The sequence below is a fragment of the Anas platyrhynchos genome, chromosome 4 (genome assembly GCF_047663525.1).
Source record: "Anas platyrhynchos isolate ZD024472 breed Pekin duck chromosome 4, IASCAAS_PekinDuck_T2T, whole genome shotgun sequence".
In the NCBI taxonomy this organism is placed as follows: domain Eukaryota; kingdom Metazoa; phylum Chordata; class Aves; order Anseriformes; family Anatidae; genus Anas; species Anas platyrhynchos.
In genome coordinates this window covers 1,195,421-1,222,152 of record NC_092590.1, presented here as the reverse complement: position 1 = coordinate 1,222,152, position 26,732 = coordinate 1,195,421, and the positions used below count along the sequence as shown (strand labels likewise).

Below are 26,732 nucleotides of genomic sequence, written 5' to 3'. Positions count from 1 at the left end.
GGTGTTGTGGGGTTTTGGAGAATGCACATCCCAAATTACAGTCTGATTGTAAACCCGCTCTACCAAGTAACCCGTAAGAAGAATGAGTTTGAATGGGGCCCTGAACAACGACAAGCCTTTGAACAAATCAAGCAGGAAATAGTCCATGCAGTAGCCCTTGGGCCAGTTCGAACAGGACCAGATGTAAAGAATGTGCTCTACACTGCAGCCGGGGAGAATGGCCCCACCTGGAGCCTCTGGCAGAAAGAACCTGGGGAAACTCGAGGTCAGCCTCTGGGGTTTTGGAGTCAGGGATACAGAGGATCTGAGGCCCGCTATACTCCAACTGAAAAGGAGATATTGGCAGCATATGAAGGAGTTCGATCTGCTTCGGAGGTGGTCGGTACTGAAGCGCAGCTCCTCCTAGCACCCCGATTGCCGGTACTAGGCTGGATGTTCAAGGGAAGGGTCCCCTCTACGCATCATGCAACTGATGCTACATGGAGCAAGTGGGTTGCACTGATTACTCAGCGGGCTCGAATAGGAAACCCCAGTCGCCCAGGAATATTGGAAGTGATCATGGACTGGCCAGAAGGCAAATACTTTGGGATATCATCAGAGGAGGAGGTGGGTCGTGCTGAAGAAGCCCCGCTGTACAACCAGTTACCAGAGAATGAAAAGAAATATGCCCTGTTCACTGATGGGTCCTGTCGTATTGTGGGGAAGCATCGGAGATGGAAGGCTGCTGTATGGAGTCCTACGCGACGAGTTGCAGAAGCTGCTGAGGGAGAAGGTGAATCGAGTCAGTTTGCAGAAGTGAAAGCCATTCAGCTGGCTTTAGACATTGCTGAACGAGAAAAATGGCCAGTTCTCTATCTCTACACCGATTCATGGATGGTAGCAAATGCCCTGTGGGGATGGTTACAGCAATGGAAGCAAAACAACTGGCAGCGTAGGGGCAAACCCATCTGGGCTGCTGCATTGTGGCAAGATATTGCTGCTCGGGTAGAGAACCTGGCTGTGAAAGTACGCCACGTAGATGCTCATGTGCCCAAGAATCGGGCTACTGAAGAACATCAAAACAACCAGCAGGTGGATCAGGCTGCTAAGATTGAAGTAGCTCAGGTGGACCTGGATTGGCAGCATAAAGGTGAATTATTTATAGCCCGATGGGCCCATGACACCTCAGGCCATCAAGGTAGAGACGCAACATACAGATGGGCTCGTGATCGAGGGGTGGACCTGACCATGGACGCTATAGCACAGGTTATTCATGACTGTGAAACATGTGCTGCAATCAAGCAAGCCAAACGGTCAAAGCCTCTTTGGTATGGAGGACGGTGGCTGAAATATAAATATGGAGAGGCCTGGCAGATTGATTACATCACACTCCCTCAAACTCGCAATGGCAAGCGCCACGTACTTACAATGGTGGAAGCAACCACCGGATGGCTGGAAACATATCCTGTGCCTCATGCCACCGCCCGGAACACCATCCTGGGCCTTAAAAAGCAAGTCCTATGGCGACATGGCACCCCAGAAAGAATAGAGTCAGACAATGGGACTCACTTCCGAAACAACCTTATAGACACTTGGGCCAAAGAACATGGTATTGAATGGGTGTATCACATCCCCTATCATGCACCAGCCTCCGGGAAAGTTGAACGATACAATGGCCTGTTAAAGACTACCTTGAAAGCAATGGGCGCTGGGACGTTCAAAAACTGGGATACGCATTTGGCAAAGGCCACCTGGTTAGTCAATACTAGGGGATCTACCAACCGAGCTGGACCTGCCCAATCAAACCTGTTACGTACTGTAGATGGGGATAAAGTTCCTGTAGTGCATGTAAAAAATATGCTGGGTAAAACAGTCTGGGCTACTCCTGCCTCAGGAAAAGGCAAACCTATTCGTGGAATTGTTTTCGCTCAGGGACCGGGATACACTTGGTGGGTGATGCAAAAGAACGGAGAGGTCCGGTGTGTACCTCAAGGAGATTTAATACTGGGTGAGAATAGCCCATGAACTGAATTGTACCATGTTAATTAGTATATTATACTGTATGTTATCACTACCATGATTACTATAGGTGACTAATTAGAATGTATGGAAAAGAGTGTAACCTGAGCATGACATAAATGGTATGGAATAAGGGGTGGATAGATGTCCTGGTTTCAGTTAGAACAGAATTAATTTTCTTCCTAGTAGCTGGTGGAATGCTGTGTTTTGGCTTAGGATGAGAAGAGTGCTGATAACACCCCGATGCTTTAATTGTTGCAGAGCAGTGCTTATACTAAGCCAAGGACATCTCAGCCTTTTGCTCTGTCCTGCCAACGGGCAGGCTGGGGGTGCAGTAAGAGCTGGGAGGGGACAGACCCCGGACAGGTGACCCAAACTAGCCAAAGGGGTATTCCATACCATCTGACGTCATGCTAAACAATATATAGGGGCGGCTAGCCGGGCGAGGGGGCCGGACTGCTCGGGGTGAGACTGGGCATCGGTCAGCGAGTGGTGAGCAATTGCATTGTGCATCACTTGTTTGTACATACTATTATTATTTCCCTATTATCACCATTGTATTATTATTGTTATTATTATTTTGTTATTATTATTTTCCTGTCTTATTAAACTGTCTTTATCTCAACTCACGGGCTTCACTTTCCATTTCTCTCCCCCGTCCCAGAGAGGGAGGGGGGAGGGTGAGCGAACGGCTGCGTGGTGTTTAACTGCCGGCCGGGTTAAACCACGACATTACTGCATGGGATCAATCATGCACGAGGAAGAGAGATTCCTTTTGAAGCTCCTGCTTAGAATAACAGTAGGGAGCGCTTCAGAAAGCCCAATGGATGTAGCTGTAGGGGGAAGGAGCTGAGCCTAAAGCCTTCCTGCCTCCAGCAGCGGCAAATCCTGAGCTCAGTTCCCACCAAGGTATCAAAACATGTAGTGAGCCAAGCTGAGTGTGGTCTGGTTGGAAGGTTAGCAATGAATATGGTCAACTGCTGTCCTGCCGGGCGGGCTACCCTCCTGGTGCTGCAACCACTGGGGACAACACGGTGCCAGTTCCACAGAGATGCTGACCAGCGTCAAGGCGCTTGACCTGGTCTGCATGAAGGCAATTTCACATCACGAAAAGCAAAGATTTCCTCCAGTGACTCCCGAGCCAGCTCTCAGGTTCTCCTCTGCACCAGCGCTAAGACTTTTAATCCTCAGCCTGGCAGGTGTTGACAAACTTTGTAATCCTCGTCATTTAAAAAGAAGAGGGGAAAAAAATGCTGTTTCTTCTTATGGAATTAAAGCCAATGTGTAAAGAAATCCCCATTAATAGGGCAAATAATAAAACAGAGGGTTAACTCCGGCAGGGTGTCAGGTGGCTGCTGCTTACAGAAACAAGGTGGATACTGATTAAGGAGGTATTGGGGAGGCATTGGGGAGGCAAGGACAATCCCCAGACATGGACTGTATATCTCGAAACAAGACACTGGAACTCATGATAAGGAAGCGGCGGACGGACAGAGAAACAAACGTAAGGACTATAAATCTCAAAATTGGACATTGGAATTCATTATAAAGATACAACAAACGGAAGAATTGGCAACAACCAGCTCTCGCAATTAAGAAACGTGCCAATTCAGCAGATTCCCTGACCAAAGGTGAAAAGTACACTGTGAGGAAGACTCGGGGTCTTCCTCCCAAAGACCCCTGCCCACGTCCCAAAGACCCCTGCCCACAATTCTTGGGAGGCTCTACGCAGGCGCAAGGTGCCAAAAGGCTAATTAGCATGAGAAGCGAGGGAAGGAGGGGATAGGTAATGCATATGTATAGGCGCTTGTAGAATATTGATAGATTGATTGTATAAATTCAAGACTGCTTTCCGCTTTGGGTATGCACGATAGGTGGAGAGATCCCCCGTGCATCCAGCGCTGCAATAAAGAATATACCACTTAAAGGAATTTCAGCTTCGATCTTTGAATCAATCTGGCACCCCAGATGGGACTACCTCTCTGCCGGACCGCAGGACCCGCTGGGGACAGGACTCCCTAGGGTACCCCCGGGATTTCCCGGAGGGACTCCTCGACTCACCGGATCACTGCGGAGGCAGACAAGGACCCCATCATTGTAAGTGAGTATATTCTTTATTCTGGTTTGGTTTTCTGGTAGACCGGTCATCTGGGACTGTCCAGTAAGTCGGAAGGTGACTTCTGCAGGACAGTATTTGGTATATACTTTGTGGTTAGTACCACAAGTATATCTGGGGACCTTGAGGTCCATCTGTATCTGGAACTGTCTGTAAGTCGGAAGGTGATCTTCTGCGAGGCAGTGTTTGGTATATACTTTGTGGTAAGCACCATAAGTATATTTGGGGACCTTAAGGAAAGAGCTCGCTTTAAGGTCCATCTGGAATTGTGTTGTTTATTTCGGTTTTCTGACTCATGGAGTATGGTATTTAACTCTGGTTATTGTTACTGTGATTTTGGCTATTTTTCTGGTGGTAATAGTAGGTTCGTGGCATTGTTATAAGAAAGATATCGTTATGGTGTTACACAGTTCGGTTTTCTGACTTATCGCATGTGGAATTTGACTCTGACTATTGTTATTGTGATTTTAGCAATATTGCTGGTAATAGTAGCTTTGTGACATCGCTACTGAAAGATATTGCGTGCCTGTAATTTTGTGAGTGATACGTTTTTGTGATACGCTTTTGTAAGTAACACGTGTATTCTGAAAGTGTAAACTGGAAAATGGGGGGGCGAGTAAGCAGTGAAATTCCTAAGAAAAGTGCGTTAGGATGTGTTTTGAGTCACTGGAAGGATATTGGAGGATCTGCCGGTGGAAGTGTGAACAGGAAAACATTGATAAAATATTGTAATCAATGGTGGCCGCTTTATAAGCTGGAATGTGGAGAAAAGTGGCCCCTAAATGGAACTTTAAACTCTAATGTTTTGCTACAGTTAATGTTGGTTTTGAGAAGGAGAATAGGATGAAATGTTGTATACTGATGTTGTTTCAGCATCTTGGTGGGAAAATGTACGGAATTAAGTTGGCCCCTGACTGAGCCTTTGATGTTGGCATTAGAGAAGTAGAGGCTGGAGAAAGATAAAGGAAGTGTTAAAAGGGTTGTTGAAAGTGTTAAAGGTGTTTGAAGTTGAATGAGCAGGGAAAGAAGATGTAGGAATGTTAATAGTTCTGCCTCTGCTCTAGGCAGAGATCTTAAAATCATGGGTGTTAGCCCTTCGGGGCAAATGGATCATGATGGGTCCGAGAGAGAGTTGTTATGGAAACAGAAAAACAGTTAACTCTTAAAACAACCTGAGTTCATGTGCGAGCTCAGATTACCGATGGGACCGCTCAGGGAACTGTGGACAACTGAATTCCCCTGACCGACCCCACTGAGACCCTAATCATCCCTAAAATTATGAACGGCTAAGTAAATACTAAAATCTGGATGAATTGGGAATTGAGAATATGCTTCCAACAAGGTCTAAAAGAAACCCCTATGGAATTTTTGGACCAACTCTGAAATGTAATGAAAATAAATAAATAAATAATTAAAACAAAACGGTTTGGACCTGGCTTCGGAGGACAAATTGATTAGCCTTTTTCTAGGGTAATCATTGGTCCCTGATTTCAACAGGAATAACGGGGACCTGGGGAATCTACCCTAGCGGATCCTCCACTGATTATAATGAAGCTAGGGGAGGAATGGAAGTGAAATTTCTTATTGATATGGGGCAACGTATTCAGTTCTAAATCAAGCATTAATGCCTTCACAGAATTATTATATTAGGGTAAAAGGTGTGTTGTGGTTTAACCCGGCTGGCAGCTAAACACCACGCAGCCGTTCGCTCACCCTCCCCCTCCCTCTCTGAGACGGGGGAGAGAAATGGAAAGTGAAGCCCGTGAGTTGAGATAAAGACAGTTTAATAAGACAAAATAATAATAATAATAATAATAACAATAATAATAATAATAATAGTAGTAGTAATAATACAATGATGATAATAGTACCACTACTAATAATATGTACAAACAAGTGATGCACAATGCAATTGCTTACCACCCGCTGACCAATGCCCAGCCTAACCCCGAGCAGTCAGGCCCCCTCGCCCGGCTAGCCACCCCTATATATTGTTTAGCATGACGTCAGATGGTATGGAATACTCCTTTGGCTAGTTTGGGTCACCTGTCCTGGGTCTGTCCCTTCCCAGCTCTTACTGCACCCCCAGCCTGCCCGTTGGCAGGACAGAGCAAAAGGCTGAAATGTCCTTGGCTTGGTATAAGCACTGCTCTGCAACAATTAAAACATCGGGGTGTTATCAGCACTCTTCTCATCCTAAGAAAAAAATTAACTCTATTCTAACTGAAACCAGGACAAGGTGTAACCGAAAAGGCTTATTTTTGTGAACCTTTGAAGTACAAGTTAGGGAAACAATGGGGCATACACAGATTTTTATATACGCCTAACTCTTCCTGGGCACTCTTAGGTAGAGATTTATTAGAGCAATTAGGAGCAGAAATTGTCGTTGAAAAAGGGAAAATGAAATTAAGAATAGGAGAAGAACAACTAACAAATGTGTTAAGCTTGGCACTCATACAAACTGACCCTAAAAGTGAAATACCTTTAGAGATCACAGATCAATATGTCCAGGAGTTTGGGCTACCGAAGTCCCTGGAAGAGCAAAAAAATGTGACCTTAATAATTATTAAATTAAAGCCAGGAGAGAAACCCGTTAAGGTTAAGTAATATCCTTTGAGGATAGAAGATAGGAAAGGAATTAAAGAGATAATTGATAAATTTTTGCAGTATGGATTATTGATTGAATGTGAATCAGAATACAATACACCCATATTGCCAATTAAAAAGGCAGATGAAAAAAGCTATAGGTTAGTTCAGGATTTGAGGGCCATAAGTAAAATCACTGAGGATATACATCCAGTAGTGGCAAACCCTTATACTTTGCCGACTAAATTAAAGAATAGTCAAGTCTGGTTTACCGTACTGGATTTAAAAGACGCCTTCTTCTGCCTAGGCTTAGCCACAGAAAGCCAAAACCTATTTGCCTTTGAATGGGAAAATCCCAATTCAGGCAGAAAGACGCAGCTTACGTGGACATTACTACCTCAAGGATTCAAGAATAGCCCCACTATTTTTGGAAACCAATTAGCAAGGGAACTCGAAACATGGATGCCTCCGGACACTGAAGGTGCTTTGTTCCAATATGTAGATGATCTCTTAATAGCTACCGAGACTAAAGGGAGCTGTATTCAATGGACTATAAGTTTTCTTAATTTTCTGGGTTTAAAATGGATATCAAGTCTCTCGACAGAAAGTCCAGCTGGCTCAACAAAGTGTGACCTATCTGGGATTTGAAATTTCGGGAGGACAACGAGAACTAGGAACTGAACGTAAGGAAGTCATTTGCCGGACTCCAGAACCTCAAACGGTAAAGGAGCTACAAACCTTTTTAGGAATGACAGGTTGGTGTCGCCTTTGGATTTATAATTATGGACGATTGGTAAAGCCTCTATATGAATTGATAAAGAGTAATCAGTCAAAGCTAGTCTGGACTGGAGAAGCACGAAACGCCTTTAAAAAAACTTAAACAAGAATTGATGCAAGCTCCAGCTTTGGGATTACCGGATCTCTCGAAACCCTTTTGGTTGTTTTCTCATGAGAGACAAGGGATAGCTTTGGGAGTACTAGCACAAAGACTGGGTCCCTATAAACGAGCAGTAGCTTACTTCTCTAAACAATTAGATGAAGTAAGTGAAGGATGGCCCGGATGCCTTCGAGCTGTTGCAGCTGTTGTTATCAATATACAAGAAGCTCGGAAGTTTACAATGGGACAGAAAATGACAGTGTTAGTCTCCCATACGGTCTCAACAGTTTTGGAACAAAAAGGAAATCATTGGCTTTCACCACAAAGATTTTTAAAATATCAAGCAATATTAGTAGAACAAGATGATGTGGAAATTGTGGTCACTAACGTCGTAAATCCAGCTTCTTTCCTTAGCGGAACTCTGGATGAACCTATAACTCATGATTGTATAGAAACAATAGAGACTGTGTATTCTAGTCGACCCGATCTTAAGGAAGAACCTTTAGAAGATGCTGACGAATCTTGGTATACTGATGGGAGCAGCTTTGTGAAACAAGGACAACGTAAGGCAGGGTACGCCATTACAACCACTCAACAGGTAATCAAGTCCAAACCATTACCCCCTGGGACGTCCACCCAGAAAGCAGAGATAATTGCTCTTACACGAGCACTGGAACTAGCAGCAGGAAGGAAAATAAGTATTTGGACAGACTCTAAATATGCATTCGGCGTGGTACATGCTCATGGAGCGATATGGAAAGAACGTGGATTGCTGACTGCTCAGGGAAAACAAAAAGAAAACATGCTGAAGAAATTTTAAAATTGTTACAGGCTGTAAAACAATCAGAAAAGGTAGCTATCATGCATTGTCAAGGACACCAAAAGGGAAACTCTGATTTTGAAATTGGAAATCGATTGGCAGATCAGGAGGCTAAACAGGCAGCTGAAATAACTGAGGTGAAGGCATTGTCTTTAATACCAGACGGTAAAATCCAAACTATATATATGAACCAAAAAGCCAAATTATACAAAAGAAGACTTAAAATTAATTGAAGATTTGAAAGGTAAAATGAAACCAGATAGATGAGTATATTTAAAAGATAACTGTGTAATAATACCCTCTAATTTGATATGGCCCATACTTCTTACAGAACACAATAAAACACATCGGGGAGCTGACACATTGCATAAGAGCATGAGTCAGATATTAGTGGGATGAAATTTATACACAACAATAAAACAAGTAACTTAACAATGTAGCATCTGTTTACGTAATATCCCCAATACCAGGAATAGAATAAAATTTGGAATAATTGGTAAAGGAAATTATCTGGGACAACAGTGGTAAATTGATTTTTTCAGAACTCCCTAGAAAAGGGGGGTTTTGTTACTTACTGGTTCTGACTGACATGATTTCAGGAAGGCCTGAAGCCTTTCCCTGTCGAACAAACAAAGCAAGAAGAAGTGGTTAAAGTCTTGTTAAATGAAATAATACCATGCTTTGGGATTCTAGTAGCAATGTCTTCTGATAGAGTTTCACATTTTTGTGTGTGTCGTGGTACAACAGATAAGTAAGATTCTAAAGATATTCTAAAGACAACTGCATACTCTTTATAGACCGCAGGCAAGTGGACAGGTAGAAAAAATGAAACATTTAATTAAACACTAAAATCGGACAAGAATCTAATTTGTCATGACCTCAATCCCTCCCTTTAGCATTACTTAGAATTTGAGTTAAACCTAGGATAAAAGGGAATTTGAGTCCCTTTGAAATCTTATATGGAAGGCCGTATCCATTTCTATTTAGTGGAGAGGATCGAACGCAGTTAGGATTAGAATATTCATATGCATATATAACTGAACTTCAGAAATAATTAAATAAAGTACATAAATTTGTTCTCAGGACCTGGGCTAGACGGTTGGATCAACCAATCCACCCTTTTAAGCTCAGGGATTATATATATAAAGACTTTTTCAGGACAACCCCTAGAGGAAAAACGGAAGGAAAGTGGACGGGACCATACCAGGTATTACTGACAACACACACCGCCATTAAGATTAAGGAGCAAGCAGCTTGGATCCACGATTCAAGGGTGAAGAAGGCCCTGGCGAGGATATGGACCACCACTCCAATTGGACCAACAAAATTATGGTTTTCCAGATCCTAATGATTGCAGGGGTGTGGTTCTCAGATTCGGGGTGGGCAGTTTGGGACGAGAACTTACACCTGACCTTAATACAAACTGTATCTCAAGTGATTAATAAGACGAACTGTTGGGTATGCACCCATCTGCCACAGCATGGGAATAAGGGTGTATCGTTAATCAGGATTCCCTTGCCTGCAAACTTACCTTGGACTAATTTGTGGGAAAACACATCTTGGGGTCAAAAATATGAAGAAGTTTTGGAACTAGAAGTTAGTAGCTTCGTGCCATTGGAATCTTACTATGTATGTGTACAAAGGCGTAACCCGCCTAAGGGTATGGGAAAACAGGATTGTATAAATACGGGTACTACTTATGTGGGAAATCAGACATCTTGTAATCAAACAATTGATATTAGTACAACTAGCAGTTGGGCAAATTCAACCAGCTGGCCAGTTCCAGAAGGAAAAGGGTGGTATTGGTTATGCAATGATACAGCCTGTAAGGTCTTGCCCGAGAATTGGAAGGGAACTTGCACTCTTGGAGCAGTAGTCCCCAATTTGACCATACATGATGTAGCGCCTCGAGGTTATTTGAGAAATCATATCCGGAGAATTAGACAAAAAATTAACAATCCATTGATAGAGAGACACACTGCTTTTCATAGTTTTGTTCGATGGTTTATCCCATGGTTAGGAGTGAGTGAATTGGAAAAGGCGATAGTTAATATTTCTGCAATTATAGAGAAGTTAGAAAACAAAACTCTGGATGCTATAAAGGCTCAACAAGAAGAGATATCTAGTTTATCACAGGTAGTATTACAAAATCGGATGGCCCTAGACTTGTTACTGGCCGCTCAAGGGGGAGTCTGTACAGTAATAAATACAAGTTGTTGTATGTATGTAGATCAGAGTGGAAGGATCTCTACCGACCTGGAAGAAATATGGAAGCAGACAAGGGTCCTACATGAGATCAGTAAAGATGATCTTTCATGGAGTTTTAGTGAAATATGGAATAAGTTAACCTCCTGGTTGCCCAATTTCCAATGTTTGAAACAAGTGTTCATTGCTCTAATCGCAGTAGTAGTGTTAGGAATATTTGTGTGCATGTTGTTTAGATGCCTGCTTTGTTTTGTTACTGTAAATAATGAAAGTATCTGATGCAAAAGAATTTGCATGGGAAAAGAAAAGGGGGGATTGATTAAGGAGGTATTGGGGAGGCATTGGGGAGGCAAGGACAATCCCCAGACAAGGACTGTATATCTCGAAACAAGACACTGGAACTCATGATAAGGAAGCGGCAGACGGACAGAGAAACAAACGTAAGGACTATAAATCTCAAAACTGGACATTGGAATTCATTATAAAGATACAACAAACGGAAGAATTGGCAACAACCAGCTCTCGCAATTAAGAAACGTGCCAATTCAGCAGATTCCTGACCAAAGGTGAAAAGTACACTGTGAGGAAGACTCGGGGTCTTCCTCCCAAAGACCCCTGCCCACGTCCCAAAGACCCCTGCCCACAATTCTTGGGAGGCTCTACGCAGGCGCAAGGTGCCAAAAGGCTAATTAGCATGAGAAGCGAGGGAAGGCGGGGATAGGTAATGCATATGTATAGGCGCTTGTAGAATATTGAGAGATTGATTGTATAAATTCAAGACTGCTTTCCGCTTTGGGTATGCACGATAGGTGGAGAGATCCCCCGTGCATCCAGCGCTGCAATAAAGAATATACCACTTAAAGGAATTTCGGCTTCGATCTTTGAATCAATACTTTATTATTATTTTTTTTTTTATAAAGGCGGGAGGAGTTGTGGAGATGTGGGTAGTGCTTAGGTCCAGCAGGAAACTTGTGCATGTCAGTGGGACGCTAGAGACTGAGGAGGGGATGAATTTTTAACGCAGCCTGTCCACAGAGATATCACACCATTTGGGGACAGCCCAGTGGCCTCCATTTGAGCAAAGTGCCTGGAACTTGCAGAAAAGCGAGAGGGGCACACCTCCAGCAAGCCGCGGGGCAACCGCCTTACGGCTTACAAAATTAAATCAATCAATCCAAAAGAATAAGTTACAGCTCGTGTCTCAAACTCTGCAGCCTGCGCGTCTTCAGGGCTGCTCCCAGCTACTTTCTGAGGGACCCTTTGCAACCTCAGTTCCTAAAGCCCTGTCAGGGAGCCCCAGCGGCCGCCCCGCGCATGCGTCACAGCCTCGCCCCTCCCCTCCCCGCACTGTGGCAACGGCTCCTGCGCATTCAGCGGGGGCGTGCGCAGTGTGCGCAGTGTGCGCAGTGTGCGTAGCGCGGTGCGTGCGCGGCGTTCCTAGGGCGCGGCCGGTGCCCCGCCTGGAGCTGTTTGTTTGTGCCGCTGCGGCGGCGCGGCGCGGCACGGGAGCGGAGCGGAGCGGAGCGGAGCCCGGCCGGGCTCGGCGCTGCTGCGGTCGCCATGTTGAGGCGCAGCAAGGCCGAGGTGGAGCGCTGTGTCGCCTCCGTGCAGGCCTCTGCGGCTTCTCGGAGAGAGGTGAGCGAGGCCTCGCCGCTTCCCTTGGCCGGCGGGGGGGGAGGCGGAGGGGGTCCCGGTGGGGTCCCGGTGGGGTCCCGGTGGGGTCCCGGGTGGGGTGGGGGGCTAGGGGGGTGGCCGGCGTCGTGAGGGGAGGGTTGGGGCTGCCCCTGCCCCTGCCCCGCGGCGCCTCACGGACAGGAGGGGTTTTATAGCAGGGCTTTCCTCGGGGCCGGAGCGAGGGAGAGGTACTTTCCTTCACAAACGAAGCACCGCGCCGCCTTCAAGTTTCAGTGTCCTTTCCGTGCGGCGCCGTGGAGGTTTCTGGCCGGCCGCTCGCTGAAGCGACAGCGCCGAGCGAGGGGGGCTGGGGGCGCACAGCTCCGCTCCCTGTCAGCCAGCGGGCCCGGGGGTGACAAACGCCACCCGTGCCCATTTTAGCTGGGAAACGCTCAGCCGCCTGATGCGATTCAGCGGGCCCTAATCCTGAAAGATCCCGGCCTGCCGCTCGGAGTTGCTTTGAAGCGGCGTGAATGTGCCCGAGCTAAGCGTGATCCGGTAGGGACTGCGTGCAGGGGCTGTGCCTTTGGTTGGTGCCTTTCCCAGCAGCAGCAGCAGCAGCAAAGCTGTCCTGTGACTTTGTGGGTTCGACTTGGGCACTGTTTGGGCTAGACAGCGTCAAGTGCATCGCCGCCAGGTGCACAGATACGTTCCCACAGTGTTGATACTCCCCGGTGGCCTCGACACAAAATATTTCCTCTCCTCTTCTTGTGCTCAAGGCCACCGGACGCGTTTAGTTTTGACTTTCGAGCGATGCTTACAGCTGACTGTGTAGCACAGTCCACCGAGGGAATAGTTACTGGTTTCCTTGTTGTGTTGATTTCGGAGGGAAGGGTCTGCCAAGGCTGCAAGCGTTTCTTTTGAGGTTGCTTTTCATCCCTGTCCGCAAGGCGTCAAGCGTGAGTCCGCTCTGGCGTGTCAGTGATACCTGAAAAGATGGACCGAAAACGCGGAGGCCTGTTTTCATTGAAATTCACTTAAAGTTTTACATAGATCACTTGGGGGTGGGGGAGGGGTGGGGAGTAGCAATTTGAGTGTATTTCGAATGCAGACCGTTGATTCATGTTTTGCGTCGTTGGGCCTAACTACCTCCAGTAGTTTGGAGTTCACAGACAAAACCTGCTTTTTGATCCGATGTTGGGAGCTCGGATTTTAAATACATATTTAAAAATAGCTTCTAGTTTGATATGAGAATTTGATATGAAGCCTGTCTGCAAAACCTGCTATGAGAAGCTTCCTCTAGAGCTGAAGAAAAGACTGAAGAAACTAGCTGAAACTTTGGGAAGGAAGTGAAGACTTTTCTGCTCTCCCTGTTCTTTATGGAAATGTTATACATCGTACTCGTGGGGAGGGACTTTGAGGCTGCAATGAGATAATAGATTATGATGCATGCCTTTCAATCAGACTGAGATATTTTGAAATTTTCCATTCTCTGTACGTGTACATGTATACTTATTTGTTGATAAATAGACCACACTTATAGACTAAATTAAATATCAGCTCACCTGAAAGGTTTCAGACCCTGATAATGCAGTAGAATTGGTACAAGTGTGCCACTGTGCACAGTAATCTCTGTGGAATTTTAGATGGAGAATATGCTTGTGAATACCGGCAAAGACACACTTTGCAAATGTGTCCAATGTTACGGACACAGAGTGTCATTTATATTAATGAAAGTATTGATGTGCAGATTAAGCATGAATATAAAACTTCAAGTGTCTAGGGCAAGAAACCAAACATACCTCACCTCATGGAAAAACAAAACAAAACAAACATGCCCAGATTTCAGGTCAAATAGTCTCATTAAGGAGCCTGGTTTCAGATGGTTTGAAAAGTATCTTATTTCTAGATACAGTCACTGTACAAATGACCTGCTTCTGATCGTTTGTGCTTACATGATGAATCTGTACATCGGACTTAGCATGAAATATCTGTATGAAGTCTATATTCCTACTGCAGGAAATGAGCATGCTCAGAACTACTTGAATTTTGCTATATTCCATTCAGAGTAACTCATTAACTTTTATATATGCTTTTGCATTGTATTCACTTTTTGTGCCTTGTTCTGCTGGACCATACATAACAGTGTTCCATTAAATATATATATATAGTTTTATTTTTATTTCATATTTTTATGCAGAAACTATATACAAGGTATTTTCAAAAGATAACATACTTTGCCTTAATTATTCAGGATGCAAGAGGAATTTTGTTACAAATGTGAACACCTGAGGTTTAAATTTAGCTTCTTTAACGTCTAGAACAGTAATGGAAATGCATATTTCAATTAACTGGCAATATTACTTTTACACTGTGAGTGTAAATATATGTGGTTTGATCCTGCTAGGATCTATTTCTTTAGTCATCCTCAAGAACTGAGTTCACAAGTCATCAGAATTCCTTATAACATACACCTGATTGTTTTATACCGTTGAGTTCTGTTCATGCACACCTGTTTTATTTTTCCCTTTTCTATTGAAAATGCAGTTGCTCAGGAATTCCTGATGGTACTGTGTTACCAACTACACGTGTTTGTTTTTTCCTTTTTATACTAGTGACTTACACAGATTTTATGTAATTACATCATAGCAAGCAAAATTTCCTTTCCTGTTTATGGAAAACTGGTTGCTTCAAAACATCTTTCCAGTGTCATCAATAAAGGCTATGTTATTAAGACTTGTATCAGCTCTCTTCAATGAGTGTTTGAGATGGATGGAAAAGCAGCAAGGCAGCCTTTCTTCCCTATGCTTCTACCTGTGCCTATGTAAATACTTCCTTATCCTGATTTAAAGGAGACACACACCTAACCTATGTATGCACTTTAGTTATTAGGTTTAAGACAGAAACTGCAGTTTGCTTCGTAATGAACAACTTGGTTCTTCTGGCTGTTTTCTGAATCGGCACAGTCAGGAGGTTTTCCTAAAGAAAATACCTTGTCTGAGTTTAAAATGCGTACCTTCCTACCACATCTTTCTCTCTTGTTTTCAATGTAATGCGGCTTTCACCTCAAGCCTATAGTTTAGTGCTAGGTAAGGTCTTTTTGATTGTTATTATTTGTTATTATTGTATGTAGTTATTCAGTGCAGTAACAGTTCAGTAGCTGAATGCAGTCCTTACTGTGTTCATGACGAGAAGCCCTCTTCCCCCCCAAAAAAAAGTTTATATAACTAGCCTGATAACACCGTTGGGATTTCGGACTGTGCCGTGGGTTCGGGAGACCACTCTCAGCAATACTTCCTTTAAATTGTAATTCAGTTCTTCTAGTTTTTTCATGCTCCGCTGACCGTATGCGCAGCCCTACTGTGGGTGGAAACAGCCCCTGACCCCAAGGGGTATGGCCTGCCTTGTGTGGTTATATCCCAGAACGTGGCAGCCTCGTTTGCACCTCCTCCAGGCTCCGCAGTAACCCTGTGGCCCGAACTCCATGGTTTTTGCTGTGTTTCCACGCTCTAAACTGAGAGTAGGTGGGATTTCTTAGGTGGGAAGAAAACATTTTACCTATCTTGAAACAGTTGTGAGTGATATGTACTAGACCAGGACTAAGTACCATCTTTTTTGTTTACTCTGTCAGATTTTAGGGGTTCTTTTTGCAACATTGTTACATTGGGGGAAAAAAACAGGCTGTACTTTAAATGTAGCAGACTCTCTTCTTCTACTTCTTCTACACTCTTCAGTAAGAAGTGGTTGTGAAATGTCACAAGTATTAAGGCTTGTTGCTTGCTTCACCAGTAACCTCAATTTCACGTTTGTAGCCTTGGCCAGTTACAGGAAAAGCATTGTTTTCCAAATCCCACATCTTTCAAAAACAAAACTTTGGTTATGAGGAGCGGACTGGAGCTGATAACTAGTTATCAAATTCAGTCTCTCAAAAAGTATCCCCATAATTTCTGAAGGCATAGGAGATCGGTATCTGCTCACGTATACCTTCCCTTCGTTCCTAAAAGTCTTCCAAATATTCAGTGGGAGGTATAATGACTTAAAACAGGTAAAATAAACTGAATTCCTTACATGCTACAAGAATGCTTTTGCATAATGCTACATCCCTCAAGGCAGGGCACAATCGTTTCCAAATTCAGAAATGGATAGCAATATACAAATGGCTTGTCATCAGAGTGAAAAACTCTCCAGTCTTGACTGGGTATTAAGTGAATCTGAAGTATGACTCTCGTTGTTCTTTTCTTTAAACTTTCTGCACAAAAGCAGGAAAGTTCTGATCAGTGGTACCATGACTTTTTCTGGGTGGTCAGTTTTGTGCCTGCAGGGACTAAGTGAGAATAGAGATAATCGTGGTTGCCAGTTGTAAGGGCCGAGTGAAGCAGGAAGCAGAAAGTGGGAATGACCCGCTTAGAGTAGTTGCCATGTGGAACAAAGATAAAATGCTGTGTTCAGGATAAACGAGGAACATTCCAGTAATGCTTTGTTACCACGAGCAAATCTGCTGAAGGTGGAAAGCCTTATATCCAAGTAACTATAGTACTTGTGATAACTAAGAATGAGGTTTTACCTGTGTTTTTTGAACAAAAACTCTTATTTTGGAAAGAATGTAACTGTGCTATTGGTCGATGTTCTTGAACATCACGATGTTCGTGATGATCTTGTTCTTTGGGACTTGAAAGTAAACGCTGTGCTTTTTTTTTAAGGGAGGTGATGTAACTAACCATGGTGGAACAGGTGGACGGTCAATTTATGGAGATGCATTTGAAGAAGAGAGCTTTGAAGTGAAGCACACGGGTCCTGGATTGCTGTCGATGGCAAATAGGGGTCGGGCTACGAATAACTCTCAGTTCTTCACAACACTCAAAACAGTAGAAGCCTTGGACTTTAAACACGTGGTGTTTGGTTTTGTGACAGATGGAACGGATGTTGTGAAAAAGCTCGAATCCTTTGGTTCTCCCAACGGGTTAGTAAGTGGAAGAGTTGTCATTACAGACTGTGGGCAAATAGAGAATTCTGGCTTTTGAGTATACAGATGTTCTAGCAGTATAAATCAGTATTTAGATGTTATTGATTAATTATTTCCACTTCCTTAAAAAGGACACTTCTGATGTATAAATGTAAAATTGCAGCTTATGGTTGTTTTTTATGTGTTCTAATTGATTTTTTTTGCATGTTAAATAAGTTCAGACACTGGCATATTTTGGGTGTATTTGTGTTATGACATATTTGTATGGAATGTCAAATTTTACAAATTAAATCTTAGTCTTGTCAAAATAACTATTGTCTTCACTTTGGCTTGCTGAAGAGCAATTTGCATCGCGTTGTGTACTTATTTTGAACGTGCTAATTGATGTTGATGGTCAGTAGACGGAAGGCCTTTGAAATGTCATTCTTCCTCTGATGAGCAGTGAGGAAGCTGAGGCAGCTGGGCAGGTGCTGGTCAGGTGGATGCTGTTTTGTGCTGTCTGCAGGCTCTTGGGCACTTGAGTACTTTGAAAGGTAAAGAGCAGTTCTTATGTGCAGTCTGCCACAGGATTTAGTTCATACTTGCTCGGGAGATTACCTTCCAGACCCACGTTGTTTTTGTACATGGTATGTTAAAGTGGCTGGTAACTTTTCGTGACAACCATCTCCTGGAGTGTTATCTGGGAAGCTGTGGTGCAGAGGGGGAACGTGCATGGGTAAGTTCTTTTTAACTTCTCTCTTACAGCTCGGCGCCAGGACTATCAGTATTTTTTTCAGAACAGCCGACTTGCTGTTCATATATGCAGTTAGAGATGACTATAGACATCACATGTTTCTGTCACGCGCTATATCTTCATATCATGCTTTACTTCTGAGGCTAGCGAGAGCAACCCTTCCCTCAGCCTCTCCAGGGAACGCTGCTTACACAAGCATTACCCTGCACGCCCCTAGCGCACAGATTCGACCCGTGCCTGCGTTACACGGAGCTGTAACCCAACAGCGAGCCTCTCCCCTGCTCGTCCCCGTTTCAGCTCCACAGCACGGGACGAGGCCCCGCCGTTGTTCCCGTTAACCCCCTCCGCCCGCCCCGGTCCCTCAGCGCAGCGGCCGCCTCGATTTCACGTTGGTAGCCTTGGCCAGTTACTGGAAAAGCATTGTTTTCCAAATCCCACATCTTTCAGAAACAAAACTTTGGGTATGAGGAGCGGACTGGAGCTGATAACTAGTTATCAAATTCAGTCTCTCAAAAAGTATCAGAAGGGTCTTCCTATGCAATTACTTTGAAAGTGTTGTACATCTAAAATGTGCTTGTTGTGTGTTTTCCGTTCAGAAATCGTTGAAAGGATTCCAGTTCGCTAAGCTGTATTTTGAAGTAAAGGAGTATGAACTTGCTAAAAGGTAATACGCGTTGCTGTATTCTGCTATTCTGTTCTCTAAGGTACTTTAGAAAAGCTAAGTGAATATGAAGTAGACTGGAGAAATCAAGATCACTATCATGCTGCTTTACAGTAGCAGTAGATGTGGGTATCAAGTGCTGTTTAAATCTTTATAAAACAGCAACTTAGATAATTAGTTGCGTGATACTGAAAAACTTGCTGTTTGAAATGGCTTTTATTCCATTGTATTATGAAGTAATTACAGTTACAGTTTCTTTCTCTTTTTTTTTTTTTTTTTTTTTTTTTTTTTTTTTTTTTAGTAAATACCAATACTTGGTGGCAAATAAGTAGCGTCTGTACATGTAAAAATAATGTTGTTCTGTACTTTAAGGTCCAGACCAGGTATCTGGAACCAACCATGACTGCATTTCCTGTATCACATGTTAAATTCCTGCCCCGCTTCCGTGGACACTGGGGGGGGGCGGGGGAGGACAGAGGGACTCGTATTATTGAGGAATATTGATCCTTTTTTTCCTGCTCCATAGGTATATATCTACATACCTCAGTGTGCAAAAGAGAGATCGGAGAGCACACAGATTTCTTGGACAAATTTATGAAGCTGAGGACAACATAGAAAAAGCTTTTGGATGTTACAGGGTAAGTACTCCACCGACCTCCGATGTCCTGCTTTAATCCATTGTAAAGGGACTTTTAAAATCATTCTGTTCTGGACTTTTCTTAAATGCATAGAAGAAAACATGTTTGTGGAAAAAGTGTAATATGTATGCTTTCTGTTGCCAAAGGTGTATATGACGTACTGCAGAGGGGATTCTTCATTTGATGTGTTTTGCTTCATCAGTATTTTTTTTTAAGATGATTCTTTTGTGACCTAGACTGGGTCTTTGTGCTAGCTGCTACTAAATTCTTTCCATATCTTACATTGCCCTTTGGATTAGGGAATTTGACAGCAGTGACAGATTCTTAGCAAGGGCTCAGGTGACAGCAGTAATCTAGTTGCTACTGGAAGACTAGACCTAGGGTGTTTTCTAGTTGTTTGTATTTATTGCTTTTTTGGGGGGTTTTGTTTGGGGGGGTGTGAGATGGGGCAGGGCGAACATAATTGACATTTATTTGTATGATTGCCCAATGAAAAATTCACCATCAGAATGCCTTTGTTCAGGTTTTGGGGAGGGAGAGGATGTGCTCAAAAGTTTTGCTGCCAATACATCCCAGCTTGTCGTAGGGTGTGACTTAATTATATATTTCTTCAAAAATGTCTATATGGAGTTAGACTAAAGGTACGTAAGAGTCCAGCTGCCTGCGTATAGCTGGTGGTGGGGGCAGAGTAGCTGGCTTCTGCGTTTTTTCCCTTGGAAATTCTTTCTTTTCTGAATTTTTGCTCTTTTGAGTTGCAGCAGATGTATCTGGGTGCTGTAGACTAGTGATGCATTTAGCAACTGAGGTCTTTCTTAACTCATTCAAAAAGTATTTACTAATAGATCTGTCTAATTTGAATACCTGTGTCTTTTCAATGACTGTTATAATTTTCTTTCCCATTCTGTGTGGATTGCAAGATCAGGTTACCTTTTTTTTCCTGCCTTTTTTTCCAGTGTGCGTGCATGGGGAAAACTAGCGTTCTGTGGAGTTGAACCCAATGCAGAAAGATCTAGTACTGAAGATAGCGGAGTTACTGTGCAATAATGCCGTCACTGATGAAAGAGCAAAATACTGGGTTGAAAAATCTGCTAAGTTGTTTCCTGGAAGCCCTGCTGTTTACAAGTTGAAGGTAAATGCCAATTTCCAACCTCTGTTCTGTGACGTTCAGAAGCTTCTAGCGTCTGACTGGAGGAGCACTTTTCCCGTGTCATCTTCTGTAAAACTTCCTGGCTAAATTATTTTAGAATCTTGAGTATTAAATCTAATGGAATTAATATTCTTTAGATGTAATTCTTCTAGAATTTATTCTATTTTTCTAGATTTCCTATTCTTCTATTTAAAGAAATGTTAATTTCTCTGCCATTTGACACTTCGGTCTAGCTTTCAAGAAAACTGCAACTGCAGGCTTTCGTACACTTGTCAAGGTTTCAGGGTTGACAGTCTTCAAAAATGCAGGAAAATCATGTTAGTAGTCACATCCAAGAAGTTAAGACTAGGTAGGCAGTTCTCTATTTATTGTGTGACTGGCAGGAAGGTATCAGGCCTGAGAACTCAGACTTCCTTGCCCTCTATGCTGCTTGTTTGTTTTCTAAATTTGGATTAAATAGAGCAGAAAGTAAGGAATGCTCTAACTCTCGATTGCTGCGTAAAAGCCTTCAGTCGCACAGTCTGACTTTTGCACAGGTATTAGTTTTGTGTAACACAGCAGCAATGACACTTAGTCTTAAGATGTTTGTTTTAGACAGGCTATTCTGTGGCAGGGTATGCTGCCTTTGAACCAAATGGTTTCACAAGCTGAACATGCCATCCATAAGAGACAAATTCTGATTTTTTTTCCCTATTTGAAATGTTTGAGTGTTTCATTAAGCTTCGTCATAACTGGAAGCTTTTCAGCTTTAATAGTTTAAGTAATGTAGTTTGTGTGGTGGAGGCAAGAGTTGTCTGTTAATGTAGTTGTTGAAAAGGCCCACATGCAAGATGAAATATTAATGCGTTGCCTTCATGTTCAATAGGAGCAGTTGCTGGATTGTAAAGCACCATCGCTAGCGGAACTTCATAAATATGATGTTGGTAAGAGGCGTTACTCTCTGAAACTCAGCATAAACATGACTGTCTGTACCAGAGGTTCTTCTAGAAATACTTCGTATTGCAGTAAGAGACAGATAGCAACACTGAACAGCTAGTATGGCCCTAATCACTCCAAAAGAGGAGTGAATATGTAAGGAGTTTCAATTTATGCTGTAACATGTTGCTGAGAAGCAGTATTGTTATGCTTGGTTCTTAAGAATCTGTCACATACTTCCCTACTTCTATCCTTTCTGTGTTCTCTAGTCTGTTCTGATCCATTTTCATTTGCTGCTGCCTGTTTAGCTCTTTGTGTTTGGACATCGGTAAGCGTCAATGGGAAGGCAGGTCTGTCTTCCTATGTGACCTATGAATATAGGCTCCGAATATGTTTCTAACCACCTAAGAATGAATTCAGCTCTGTAATAATGGCAGTGTCGGACTAATACTGGTTTGGAACAATGGGCAGTAATGTTTGTGTTATCGTCATTTGTGCCAAAGATGTACACTTGGGTCTTCAAGACAGAACAAGGGAGGACCAGGAATGACAAAAAGGAATTTGCATTGGGGCTATATGGGTGCTCACGCTCATTGCTAATGTAGTCGGTTAGGTAGGACTAAATATTCGAGCAAGAGGCGTATCTATTAGTATTTTTAGAGTCGAGTGTGAGGCAGCCTTTATCAGAAATGAAAGTGCTCAGGTTCCCTAAATGGTGGACTGGCTTCTCTTTATTCTAAACTAAATTCTTAACAGAGAAACTGTGACTATTGTACATCAACTCTCATTGTATACAACTAAATGCCTCTTAATTTACTCAGTAGCAATTTGTTAAATTGCAGTTCTGAAGTGTTTCACTCAACGGGAAATAGGAGAGGTCCGGGTCTATTCAGCAGTTAATCACTTTCCTGAAGCCATAACAAAAAGGAAACTTTGGCTACCTCATGTTTCAGTCCGTGCATAGATTGATTCAAACAAGTCATGGAACAAAACTTTGAGCATTTCTCCGTAATTCTTTAGGAGATTACTTTTTCATTTCAATATGTCTTGCTTTATGCTGGTCGCTGTAAACGCTTAAAATACACTTTCGCTGTTTTGGATAAGCAGTCTTTATTTATTTAAGACTATATTTTTAATGTAAAGTGTGTTCTTTTTCTCCACAGATAACACCTTACCATCCCATTTGGGTAAAAGTCAGAGTAATAGCGAACTGCAAGTCGCCTGTCAGAATCTCCAGGTAGGAACTGTAATGGCCTCAGACATTTTGTAATGATCAGTAATGTTACAAAGATTCTCACTTTTGACAGAGAATTCAGAAATTACTAACTATATCACTGTCATCATCCACCTCTTCCCCTAAATTAGTTCACTGACTTGGTAATGACATGGGTAGTGGTTAGATCAGATATTTGCTCTGCTGAAGGGAGTTTGAACACAGTGCTATTATTCCAAGAGTTGTGTCTTGTGATGCGGTGTTGGCATGGAGAGAAACACCTACAAGCACTGCTTTTCCTGACAGCACCTGAAACTATGCTCTTCACTCTGGGCATTCAAGAGCACTTGCCCTCTTGACTTGATCTTCTGTGAAGACCATCCCTTCTGCCTTTACTTTTCTGCTGCTGGTGACTCCCAATAGTTTATCCACCAGCAGGCTTGGGCCACTAACTAAAGAGCTCCCAAACCTGCGTTGGTTTTATTCTGTAACAGCTTCTGTGCTTCTGCTAGATTTCCTGCTGGGACTGTCTTTTGCACCATCCAAGATCAAAAGAATTGTGCGTATCTTTTTTCTCACCACTTTCCTAGAGGTGCTTTCCACTAACTGAAGAAACAATACAGCAATCTAGTGTTTAGGGCACTGGACTCTTTTGTCTTACAGATAATAGCATTATCCAAAACTTCTGGAAACAAAATCCTACTTTTAATTGTCTATGCTGTTACTTGAACAGCCATGCAGAGCTGAATTCTGCATTTTGGAAGGCCAAGCAGTCCTGCCGCAAATCCAATTGAATGTAGATGGCCATTAGGATACTTCTAATTAGTCAGCTATTGTGTAACACTATAATTAAAAACAAAACCTAAGCATATCTGCAGAGGAAAGAATTCTAGTTCACTATAAATCGGTAATTTCATGTGTTTCGAAGGCGTTTCAACATTTTTTTTCCTTGGTATAGAGGGAGCGTTCAGCACAGGAGAAATATGCACTGGAACTTGAGAGACGAGAACGTGCTCTAGTTGAGCGAGAAGAATTGCTTCACAGATGTGAAGCAGCTTTCGCTGCAATAAAAGATGCTGATGAAGACGTTTAGGCAGTACTTGGAACTATGAAAAAAGTACAATAACTTACTTAGTGATTCTTATTGCTCCCCATACATTTTAACTTGCTTGTAGTTTTCTTAAGCCATCATATGTTTGCTGGATATAATGCTTATTTCTTTAAAGTGTTTGAAACCCCCAAATGAAAGATTTAGCATAAAAAGTGCCAAACTGTTGTTAGTGAGTTTGGTGTGGTTTCCAGTTCAGAATGGTGCAATGAATTGTGGGATGTGTAGGTACAGATTACTGTTGAAATTTGGGAAAACTAGATTAAAATGAAGCAGTTAACCACTGGGTTAGAGAGGTCAGTAAGACTGGTGCTTCCAGTATTTGCAGGTCTTCGGAACAGACTAGACAAACATTTGGCAGGAATGAAGTGATGCACTTTATTATGATACAGATGGTACCCGATTTGATAATGGAATTGGATGGTTTAGACATCCTGGCACCACCTACAACAGCCCTGTGGTCTGTGAAATTATTGCCAAATCCCTGAAGAACTGTGAAATTATTGTCAAAACCCCAAATATGCAAGCCTTATAAAGCATTGTGTAATGTGGTTTGGAGAAATTGAGAATATTAATTCTTTTTTTTTTCCTCTCAAAACCTTTCACTTATAATTCTGCTGTCCCTGACTGTTTTGAAAGTTTATGGTCAATTTCAAGCCACCTTGCTCCTGTTCCATCCCAAGCTGGGCAAGCTTTTCCTAGGCTTGGTTAACTCTAAAGGTTTGGCCTTTTCAATGGAAGTAATTGAGCACTCCGTTTGGAGCCTATCTGTAGCATTTTCTTTGTTGATGAGATCATTTCTATATTTACCGCTTAAGTCCTTTTTGCAGCATGATAACAGTCTGAGAGTGAGGCTTAAGAAAATGTAGTGGATGGTTGAATTCCTAGTGCAGAAGACAACACTTCTGAACAAAAAGCTATTTTCACATAGAAGATTCTCACGGTTTCTGAGAAATGGAATGTTACTTTCTGAAAACATTTGTTTTATACTCGGCTTCAAAGCCTCAGTGTTGTTTTTTTTTTTTTCCAGAATCTGCTGGAAAATATTTAATTATATTTCAAATTTCCAATGAAGGGGAAAAAAGACATATTCCTTGGTTTCTTTTTCAAGGCACGCAGGTTTTTGACTGTTACAAGTAATTGTCGCTTCAATTTTCCTTTGTTGCAGTTTCTTTTGTCTGTTTTTGCTTATATTTTAATGGTATGTACTGGTATTAAATTATATTGTGGACTAATAATAATAACAAATATTAAAAGATTACTATCTTGAGTTTCACAATTATTTTTTTCCAATTCGATGAAATGTAGCACGTATTGGATACATTGCTGGACATTGCAGGACAGGTGTTTAAGTACAGGTGAACTAAAGCGTCTTAACTATCAGCAGTGAATAGTTAGAATATTTGAAAGATTCAAAAAAAGGGAGAATTGGGCATATTTGTGGTTAAAATGGATGTTAAAAAAAAAAGAGCTAAGTGTAAACAAAAGCTTTGACATTTGTTTTCATTCACAATTCTTTCCCACACCTGACTTAACTGAGGAATGTACAAGAGGATCAATGAGAAGATCTAGGTATTTTCTGAAAAAAAAAAAAACAAGATCCATAGGCTGTACACCATGGCTCCCATTTTCTTTATATTTCTTCTTAATATGTGGTGTGGATGTTGCTTTCTTCACTACTGGTGGTATGTGCAGATTGGACCATGAAGAATTACAAATTTGATCTTTGAAAGTTTGTCCTGTTTTTTAACACTGAAATGGAACTTAGTTGAGAATTATTTCTAAAAAGACTCTCTTGTTAATCACGTTTTAAAATTTGATATTTCTCTAGCAGCATGAGACAAAAATGAGCCAACTGAGAGAAACCTTGAGAAAAATGACTGATGAAAATAACGAACTGAGGTCATCGCTTAACTCTCTGAGGGAAAATAACGAATTGCTAAAAACCCAGGCAAGATTAATTATTTCCTGTTACTAGCTTTACGAGTTACAGTCAAGTAGTCAAGCAGTACAGTCAAGTTTATAAGTAGCTTTGCAAGTTACAGTCAACAATTTTAAATGTTTGAACAAGTTGTTTGCAAAATTGCTGATTTTGTTTCTTTAAGACAAGAATTGTGTGAATGGTTGTAAATACTTTCTGCTTCGTTTTCTAGTACATGAAATTTAGTCTCTCAGAGCTTTTGCAGTATTAAAGACTTTAGAGTTAGTTATTTTTGAAAGTGTTAATTAAAGGAGTATTTTCTCTGTTCTTAAAGGCACGCTGAGACAGTGGTTCACAAGAATACAAAGTTAAAGTTTTCTTCTCACTTGACTTAAATCTGACCTAAATGCTGACAAGCAATTGCTGCCTAAACTCTTTTGACCGTTGCTCCTTCAGTGAATTGCAGTTCTGATGGACTTGAGTATGATTAAAATCATCTGCTTCCTAGTCTCAGCAAAATCTTTCTTTCTCTTTCTCTTTTGTGCAAACTGAAGTATTCATAGAGGACTTACATGATGATCAGGATGCTTGTTGTATCCATAGAGTATGCTACTTATATTTAAATGGCGGTTATAGTTTGCCCCATATTCTTTTCTCACAGTCGCAAGTGATATATGAGCAGTATCAGTAGTTAGAATTCTGAGTGAAGAGAAGAACAGTTGTCTGAAGGTAGATACAAGAAAACTTGTGAAGGTTTTAGAGAGATGTTCGTGTAGTTTGTCTTCAGGAACGTCTGGATACCTTTCACAGAGCTTTTCTGTACAGTTGTAGCAGAGGGACAGAATGACAATTTCACGAAATCTTTATTCTTCCAACAATGCTAGTTACACAGTTAAAATTTAGCCTAAGTAGATTGTATGAAATAAAGCAAAGGAGTGTATTAAATGTATTAAAATGAGGATCATGCACAGATCATTAAATATTTTCTTTCTCCTATGATCCATTTAGTTAGAATTATAAAATAGAGTGATTTTGTATGTGAAAATCTCTTCCCAAGGCTTTCATAAACATTTGTTTAAGCACAAAATAAAGCATGTGCGTATTACTAATGTACTCGTATATTTTAGTCTATTGGTATTGTGGTTTAGAAAATCATAGACTTGAAAACTGAAATAACTGATGTTGTGGATGTGTTACAGTTACTACGGATTTCAAAA

General features: G+C 42.0%; 1 long non-coding RNA gene across 3 annotated transcripts; it reads left to right on the top strand.

Annotated features, from left to right (window-relative positions):
* Positions 1 to 12,006: 12,006 nt before the first annotated feature.
* On the top strand, positions 12,007 to 25,443 carry LOC140002379 (uncharacterized). 3 transcript variants are annotated; one of them, XR_011808749.1, is made up of 5 exons: positions 12,007 to 12,237; positions 16,917 to 18,576; positions 19,100 to 19,211; positions 20,165 to 22,510; positions 25,429 to 25,443. It is a non-coding gene; the product is annotated as an uncharacterized lncRNA (long non-coding RNA). The 3 variants fall into 3 exon arrangements; XR_011808750.1 differs by having other exon boundaries at positions 20,188 to 22,510; positions 25,426 to 25,440; XR_011808748.1 differs by having other exon boundaries at positions 25,426 to 25,440.
* The last annotated feature ends 1,289 nt before the right edge of the window (positions 25,444 to 26,732 follow it).